The sequence below is a fragment of the Triticum dicoccoides genome, chromosome 3A, assembly GCF_002162155.2.
Source record: "Triticum dicoccoides isolate Atlit2015 ecotype Zavitan chromosome 3A, WEW_v2.0, whole genome shotgun sequence".
NCBI lineage: Eukaryota > Viridiplantae > Streptophyta > Magnoliopsida > Poales > Poaceae > Triticum > Triticum dicoccoides.
The window spans coordinates 11,970,920-11,979,915 of record NC_041384.1 but is presented as its reverse complement, the minus strand read 5'-3'; positions in this window follow the sequence as shown (position 1 = coordinate 11,979,915).

Genomic DNA, 8,996 nt, shown 5'->3' with positions numbered 1-8,996 from the left:
CGTATCGTCAGCTCACCTTTAGCTAGTCTCCTTTTATTCCGTAGCTTTTATTTCGAGTTACTAACACTTAGCAACCGAACCGGTATCTAATACCCTGGTGCTACTAGGAGTACTAGTAAAGTACACATTAACATAATGTATATCCAATATACTTCTATCGACCTTGCCAGCCTTCTCATCTACCAAGTATCTAGGGTAATCTTGCTCCAGTGGTTGTTCCCCTTATTATAGAAGCACTTAGTCTCGGGTTTGGGTTCAACCTCGGGTTTCTTCATTGGTGCAGCAGCTGATTTGCCGTTTCATGAAGTATCCCTTCTTTCCCTTGCCCTTCTTGAAACTAGTGGTTTCATCAACCATCAACAATTGATGCTCCTTCTTGATTTCTACTTTCGCGATGTCAAACAACGCGAATACCTCAAGGATCACCATATCTATCCCTGATATATTATAGTTCATCACGAAGCTCTAGCAGCTTGGTGGCAATGTCTTTGGAGAAACATCACTATCTCATCTGGAAGATCAACTCCCACTTGATTCAAGTGATTGTTGTACTCAGACAATCTGAGCACAAGCTCAACAATTGAGCTTCTCTCCTTAGTTTGCAGGCTAAGAAAATCGTCGGAGGTCTTATACCTCTTGGCATGGGCACGAGCCTGAAATCCCAATTTCAGCCCTCGAAACATCTCATATGTTCCGCGACGTTTCGAAAAACGTCTTTGGTGCCTCAACTCTAAACCGTTTAACTGAACTATCACGTAGTTATCAAAACGTGTATGTCCGATGTTCGCAACATCCACAAACGACGTTTGGGGTTCAGCACACTAAGCGGTGCATTAAGGACATAAGCTATCTACTATCTGCATAATCGCTACTATCAACTTTCAACTATAATTTCTCTAGGAACATATCTAAAACAGTAGAACTATAGCGCGAGCTACGACATAATTTGTAAAAGGTCTTTTGGCTATGTTTAGGATAATTAAGTTCATCTTATGAACTCCCACTTAGATAGACATCCCTCTGGTCATCTAAGTGATCACATGATCCGAGTCAACTAGGCCGTGTCCGATCATCACGTGAGACGGACTAGTTAACGTCGGTGAACATCTTCATGTTGATCGTATCTACTATACGACTCATGCTCGACCTTTCGGTCTCCGTGTTCCGAGGCCATGTCTGCACATGCTAGGCTCGTCAAGTTAACCCTAAGTGTTTTCGCTATGTAAAACTGTCTTACACCCGTTGTATGTGAACGTAAGAATCCATCACACCCGATCATCACGTGGTGCTTAGAAGCGACAAACTGTAGCAACGGTGCACAGTTAGGGGAGAACACTTCTTGAAATTTTGTAAGGGATCATCTTATTTACTACCGTCATCCTAAGTAAACAAGATGCATAAACATGATAAACATCACATGCAATCAAATAGAGTAGTGACATGATATGGCCAATATCATATAGCTCCTTTGATCTTCATCTTCGGGGCTCCATGATCATCTTGTCATCCGCTTGACACCATGATCTCCATCATCATGATCTCCATCATCATGATCTCCATCATCGTGTCTTCATGAAGTTGTCACGCCAACGACTACTTCTACTTCTATGACTAACGCGTTTAGCAATAAAGTAAAGTAGTTTACATGGCGTTCTTCAATGACACGCAGGTCATACAAAAAATAAAGACAACTCCTATGGCTCCTGCCGGTTGTCATACTCATCGACATGCAAGTCGTGAATCCTATTACAAGAACATGATCAATCTCATACATCACATATATCATTCATCACATCCTTTTGGCCATATCACATCACATAGCATACCCTGCAAAAACAAGTTAGACGTCCTCTAATTGTTGTTTGCATGTTTTACGTGGCTGCTATGGGTTTCTAGCAAGAATGTTTCTTACCTACGCAAGACCACAACGTGATATGCCAATTGCTATTTACCCTTCATAAGGACCCTTTTCATCGAATCCGTTCCGACTAAAGTGGGAGAGACTGGCACCCGCTAGCCACCTTATGCACCAAGTGCATGTCAATCGGTGGAACCTGTCTCACGTAAGAGTACGTGTAAGGTCGGTCCGGGCCGCTTCATCCCACAATACCGTCGAAACAAGATTGGACTAGTAACGGTAAGCATATTGAACAACATCAACGCCCACAACTACTTTGTGTTCTACTCGTGCAAAGAATCTATGCAATAGACCTAGCTCATGATGCCACTGTTGGGGAACGTAGCAGAAATTCAAAAATTTTCCTACGTAACACCAAGATCTATCTATGGAGAGACCAGCAACGAGTAGAAAGGGGAGTGCATCTACATACCCTTGTAGATCGCTAAGCGGAAGCGTTCAAGTGAACGGGGTTGATGGAGTCGTACTCGTCGTGATTCAAATCACCGATGATCAAGTGCCGGACGGACGGCACCTCCGCGTTCAACACACGTACAGACCGGTGACGTCTCCCACGCCTTGATCCAGCAAGGAGAGAGGGAGAGGTTGAGGAAGACTCCATCCAACAGCAGCACAACGGCGTGGTGGTAGTGGAGGAGCGTGGCAATCCCGCAGGGCTTCGCCAAGCACCATGGGAGAAGAGGAGGAGGGAGAGGGGCAGGGCTGCACCAACGAGAGATCAAATCGCGTGTTATGGGCAGCCCCTAGGCCTCATATATATAGGGGAAGGGGAGGGCTGCGCCCCCTTTAGGGTTTCCCACCCCAAAGGGCAGCGGCCAGCTTCCAGATGGCATCTGGTGCGGCGGCCAAGAGGGGGGGAGGAGTCCATCCTCCCCAAGGCACCTCGGAGGTGCCTTCCCCCTTGAGGACTCTTCCCTCTAGGGTTCCCTAGGCGCATGGGCCTCTTGGGGCTGGTGCCCTTGGCCCATGTAGGCCAAGGCGCACCCCCTACAGCCCATGTGGCCCCCCGGGGCAGGTGGCCCCACCCGGTGGGCCCCCAGGACCCTTCCGGTGGTCCCGGTACAATACCGATGACCCCGAAACTTGTCCCGATGGCCGAAACAGGACTTCCTATATATAAATCTTTACCTCCGGACCATTCCGGAACTCCTCGTGACGTCCGGGATCTCATCCGGGACTCCGAACAACATTCGGTAACCACATACAAGCTTCCTTTATAACCCTAGCGTCATCGAACCTTAAGTGTGTAGACCCTACGGGTTCGGGAGACATGCAGACATGACCGAGACGTTCTCCAGTCAATAACCAACAGCGGGATCTGGATACCCATGTTGGCTCGCACATGTTCCACGATGATCTCATCGGATGAACCACGATGTCAAGGACTTAATCAATCCCGTATTCAATTCCCTTTGTCTATCGGTATTTTACTTGCCCGAGATTCGATCGTCGGTATATCGATACCTTGTTCAATCTCGTTACCGGCAAGTCACTTTACTCGTTCCGTAACAGATCATCCCGTGATCAACTCCTTGGTCACATTGCGCATATGATGATGTCCTACCGAGTGGGCCCAGAGATACCTCTCCGTTTACACGGAGTGACAAATCCCAGTCTCGATCCGCATAAAACAATAGATACTTTCGGAGATACCCGTAGTGCACCTTTATAGTCACCCAGTTACGTTGTGACGTTTGATACACCCAAAGCACTCCTACGGTATCCAGGAGTTACACGATCTCATGGTCAAAGGAGAGATACTTGACATTGGCAAAGCTCTAGCAAATGAACTACACGATCTTTTGTGCTAGTCTTAGGAGTGGGTCTTGTCCATCACATCATTCTCCTAATGATGTGATCCCGTTATCAACGACATCCAATGTCCATAGCCAGGAAACCATGACTATCTGTTGATCACAACGAGCTAGTCAACTAGAGGCTCACTAGGGACATATTGTGGTCTATGTATTCACACGTGTATTACGATTTCCGGATAATACAGTTATAGCATGAATAAAAGACTATTATCATGAACAGAGAAATATAATAATAACACTTTTATTATTGCCTCTAGGGCATATTTCCAACATATATATTTATATTTTTTACTTTTTTGTAAAACTTCTAATGGCGCACCACCTGCAGGTGCGCCATTAGTAGCCAGGGTTACTAATGGCGCCTTTCCTTGTGGTGCGCCATTAGTAACATGGGACCCCAACAAGATATTTTGGACAACCTCACACCCACCCACTCACTTTCCCCACTTCATTCCCTCCACCTCCTTCTCTAAGCTTTCGGCTGCCTCCTCCTCCTCACCTCATTTCCACCATAGATTCATCAAAATTAACTGGTGAAATTACCTTTTTTTGATAGGTAAGTAAGGGGAAAGCTATCTTCATGATGTAGATCTACTTTTTTTCTCCCTAGCTCGCTCCAACAACGTGCACATGCACTTTTTGTGGCCTAGCTAGATCTATATATGTTTGTGGTGTTGCATGTGTTTGTGGTGTTGCATATATGTTTGTGTTTGAAGGTACCGGTATTTGAAATGCGATAGTTGCCAATATTTTGCCGGAATGTTTTGATTCATTACCGTTTCGGCGAGAATTTTGGCACTATGCATTCTTTTTGGTCCTATTTTTAGGGAAGGTCATGCCAAATTTTTTCTTGGTTCTAAAATATCGTTTTGCTCTACCCCGCAGGCGACCATGGTCCGCACGATGACTGAAGGCATCGTGAATAGGTTTTTGAGCTCCGTGAAGGCCGAGATGCTTCAAATGAACGAGACGGAGATAAGATGTCCGTGTCGAAGATGCAAGCTGAAGAGCCTTATTGTGGACCCGGATTTCGGGCAGGTGCGGGACCACCTGCTCTTGCGTGGTTTCATGGATGGCTATCGGTGGCAATGTGATGAAGATGACTATGAAGTCGTCCATGGACGGGGCCGGATAAGAAATGAGGAAGGGCAACAAGACAAGTACCACCGCAGCGAGGGCGGGCAAGAAGACGAAGAATCTCCAGGACATGATCACGACGGTGATGCTGTACACAATCATCATGTAGAAGATGTCGTACATGATGATGAGGAAGATCAAGACGAAGGGCATGATCATGAAGATGAAGATGCCGGAGCAGACGACGATGGAGGCTGGGTGCAGGACCCTCATATTCAAGAGCTGCTTCTCAAGTAGACGGATAATGCAAGAGCTGCCGCCCGAGAGAAAGCCAAGATGGATCAATTGGAGATAGACGCGGTTACTCCATTGTATGAAGGATGCAGGGCCGAGGATACCCGCCTGAAAGTAACGCTCATGGCTCTGGAGATGAAGGTAAAACACAAAATGACCGACGCATGCTTCGACGAGAACATGTCATTCTGTCATGAACGTCTTCCCAAGGGGAACAAGTGCCCGACCAGTTTCGAGGAGGCGAAGAAAATCGTGTGTCCTCTGGATTTACCGCACGTGAAATACCATGTGTGCATGAACAATTGTATCATTTATCAGGACGAGCACGCGGAGTCTACCATATGTCCGATGTGCGGCGTCACTCGATACAAGAAGAGGAAGAAAGCTCCTCGAAAATCGGTGTGGTACTTTCCGATCACTCCTCGTCTGTAGCGGTATTTCACGGACCCTAAGGTAGCAAAGCTCCTGCGTTGGCACGCGGATAGGGAGGAGAAGAAGCGGGAAGATGACGGAAATGATCCGGAGATAAATAAAAAGACAAGATGCTGAGTGACCCTAAGGATGCGAGCCAGTGGCAAGCGTTGAACTTCGAATACCCAGAATTTGGGAAGGATCCAAGGAACATCGTGCTGGGCGCGAGCACCGATGGAGTCAATCCGTTTGGCAGCCAGAGAAGTACACATAGCACCTGGCCTGTGTTTGTGTGGATGTACAACCTTCCCCCCTGGTTGTGCATGAAGAGGAAGTACATTCACATGATTATGCTAATTGAAGGGCCAAAACAACTAGGGAACGACATCAATCTGTATCTGGGGCTGCTAAAGGAGGAGCTAGACACACTGTGGAAAACGCCAGCCAATACATGGGACGCCGCAGAGAAAGAATATTTCCCTATGAGGGCCGCACTGCTCACGACGGTGCACGACTATCTCGGTTACGGATATCTTGCGGGGTAGGTAGTCCACGGATTTTCTGGATGCGTAAGGTGCATGGATGACACAACATATCGCCAGCTAGATAGAGATCCCGGGTCTTCGAAAACCGTGTTCATGGGACATTGAAGGTGGCTTCGCGACGATGACCCATGGAGGAAATGCAAGGATCTGTTCGATGGTGAAACCGAACCCCGAAAACGCCCGTGTACGAGGAGCGGCGAGGAAATAGACGAGCTATTGAAAAATTGGAAAGACTGCCCACTGTCGGGAAAGAAGCAAAAGGCGCCAGAGCCGGGAAAGAAGCGAAAGGCGCCAGAGCCGCTGCTGAAGGTATGGAAAACAAGGTCTGTTTTCTGGGACTTGCCGTACTGGAAGATCCACCATGTGCCTCACAGCCTTGATGTCATGCATATCACGAAGAACGTGTGCGAGAGTCTGCTTGGTACCCTGCTCAACATGCCAGAGAGGACCAAAGATAGGCCGAAAGCAAGGGCGGACTAGAAATCAATGGGCATCAGGCAGGAGCTTCACGCTAATGATGATGATGATGATGATGATGATGATGATGATGATGAGGCGAAGCAGGACACAGAAAGTCGTCGCAAAGGCAAAAAGGCCAAGAAGACCGGAAATGACTACCCTCCCGCGTGCTTCACTCTAAGTCAGGAGGAGATCGAGCAGTTTTTCACCTGCCTCCTAGGAGTAAAACTTCCTTACGGTTATGCGGGGAAGATAAGCAGATACCTAGACCCAGCGAAGCAGAAGTTCAGCGGGATGAAGTCTCACGACTGTCACGTGCTGATGACGCAGATACTTCCAGTTGCAATCCGTGGGATCATGGACGCGCACATCCGTGAAACGCTATTTGGCCTATGCAACTTTTTCGACGTCATCTCTCGAAAGTCGATTGGCGTGAGGCAACTCAGAAGGCTACAGGAAGAGATCGTGGTGATACTATGCGAGCTTGAGATGTACTTCCCGCCCGCATTCTTCGACGTTATGGTGCATCTGCTAGTCCATATCCTGGAGGATATCATCCAACTCGGGCCGACGTTCCTGCACAGCATGATGCCGTTCGAAAGGATGAATGGTGTCATCAAAGGATACGTTCGCAACATGTCACGTCCAGAGGGAAGTATAGCCAGGGGCTTTCTGACCGAAGAGTGCATCTCCTACTGCATGAATTATCTAGGCATCGAGAACCCCGTTGGTCTGCCCGTCAACAGGCACCTTGGCAGGCTCGCTAGATGGGGTCACCGTGAGGGTCGCCGCGAAATGCATGTCGACTTCGAGGGTCGACTCGCCGACTTTGAAAGAGCAAACCTAGTCGCGCTACAACACATAGACGTGGTCGATCCTTGGGTGGTAGAGCACAAAACCTTTATTGAGAAGACGTACAATGACCGAGGCCAACAGAGGACGGACGAAGATATACTCAAAGAGCACAACTCATGTTTCACACGTTGGTTCAAGCAGAAGCTTCGGTCGTACCCTTTACATGAGGATTCTTCCGCGGAAGAACAACTCATATTCGCCTTGTCACAGGGCGCCGAGCACAACCTGATGACCTATGAGGCGTACGATAACAACGGCTACACATTCTACACCGAGGACAAGGACATGAAGAGCGATGGTTATCAGAACTCAGGGGTAACGATGGAATCCTACACCGGCAATGACAAGGACAGATACTACGGAAGGATCGAGGAGATCTGGGAGCTGAGCTACGATGGAGAGAAGGTCCCGATGTTCCGTGTCAGATGGGCCAAGAGCGTCCTAAAAGAAGACCGGTATTTCACCACCATGGTTATACCCGAAGCCAAATCCAAGACCGCGGGCGCAAACGTCACCGCGAAAAATGAGCCATGGGTACTGGCTTCCCAAGTGGACTAATGCTTCTTTATTACCGACCAGTCAAAGCCCAGTCGTGTTGTCGTGAGGAGAGGCAAAAGGAAGATCATCGGAATGGATGGAGTAGCCAATGAGCAAGACTTCGACAAGTATGGCGACCCAAAGATCGAACATGACGACGACGATGAAGTAGCAGCACACACCACAAGAAGAAGCAGGGCCACCCTACCTAAAGGACGTCCGTTCCACAGAAGAACTCCATTTGCGAAAAAGAAGGGCAAGAAGATTGTGAACAGATAGCTAGCTAAGATCGATTGTATTTAAATCGTAGTCTTCATTTCTCGATTGTATTTCATGGGCACTTTTTGATATCATCAATATTTTTAAATTTCATGGGCACTTTTTGAATTCATGAGGACACTTGATCTCGATCCCCGTCCATCTCGATCTCGATCCCCCCTCCATCTCGATCTTGATCCCACCCGCACCCTCCCCCGCTAGCTAGCTCCACCGCCGCCGACGACCCACCGCAACCCTCCCCCGCTCCACCGCCGCCGACGAGCACCCGGCCCCCCGCACCCCTGGGGGGGTTATTACTGTTTTTATAAAAAAATATCATTGTTATGATTTAAACAAGTTTGAACATATTTAAACACAAATAAATATCAAACATGATTTAAAATGCATAAAAAAATATTGGGGGGCCTGGGAATCGAACCCAGGACATCCTGGTGTGTGCTGCGTATTGACCAGTCGGGCTAGTGGGCGGGGTCTGTTGTAGATAGGGTTAGGTCGTATATAACCTGACAAGTCGGCTAGATTAAATTACTTATGGCGCACCCCTCGGTGGTGCGCCATTGCTATGGATGTACTTATGGCGCACCCCTGGGTAGTGCGCCATTGCTAAGCCTCCCCCCACACTAAAATCCCCGATCTCCATTTCTCTCTAATCCATCCCCTGCCTTGTCTCACCTGCGCCTGACCACCACCGCCCACCACTTCCCCCGTGCTCGCCGTCCCCGGCCGTGCTCGCTTCCCCCACCGCACCCGACCACCTTCCTCACCGTTCCCCCTCCGCCCGCTCCCGCGCCCTCGCCGTCCCCC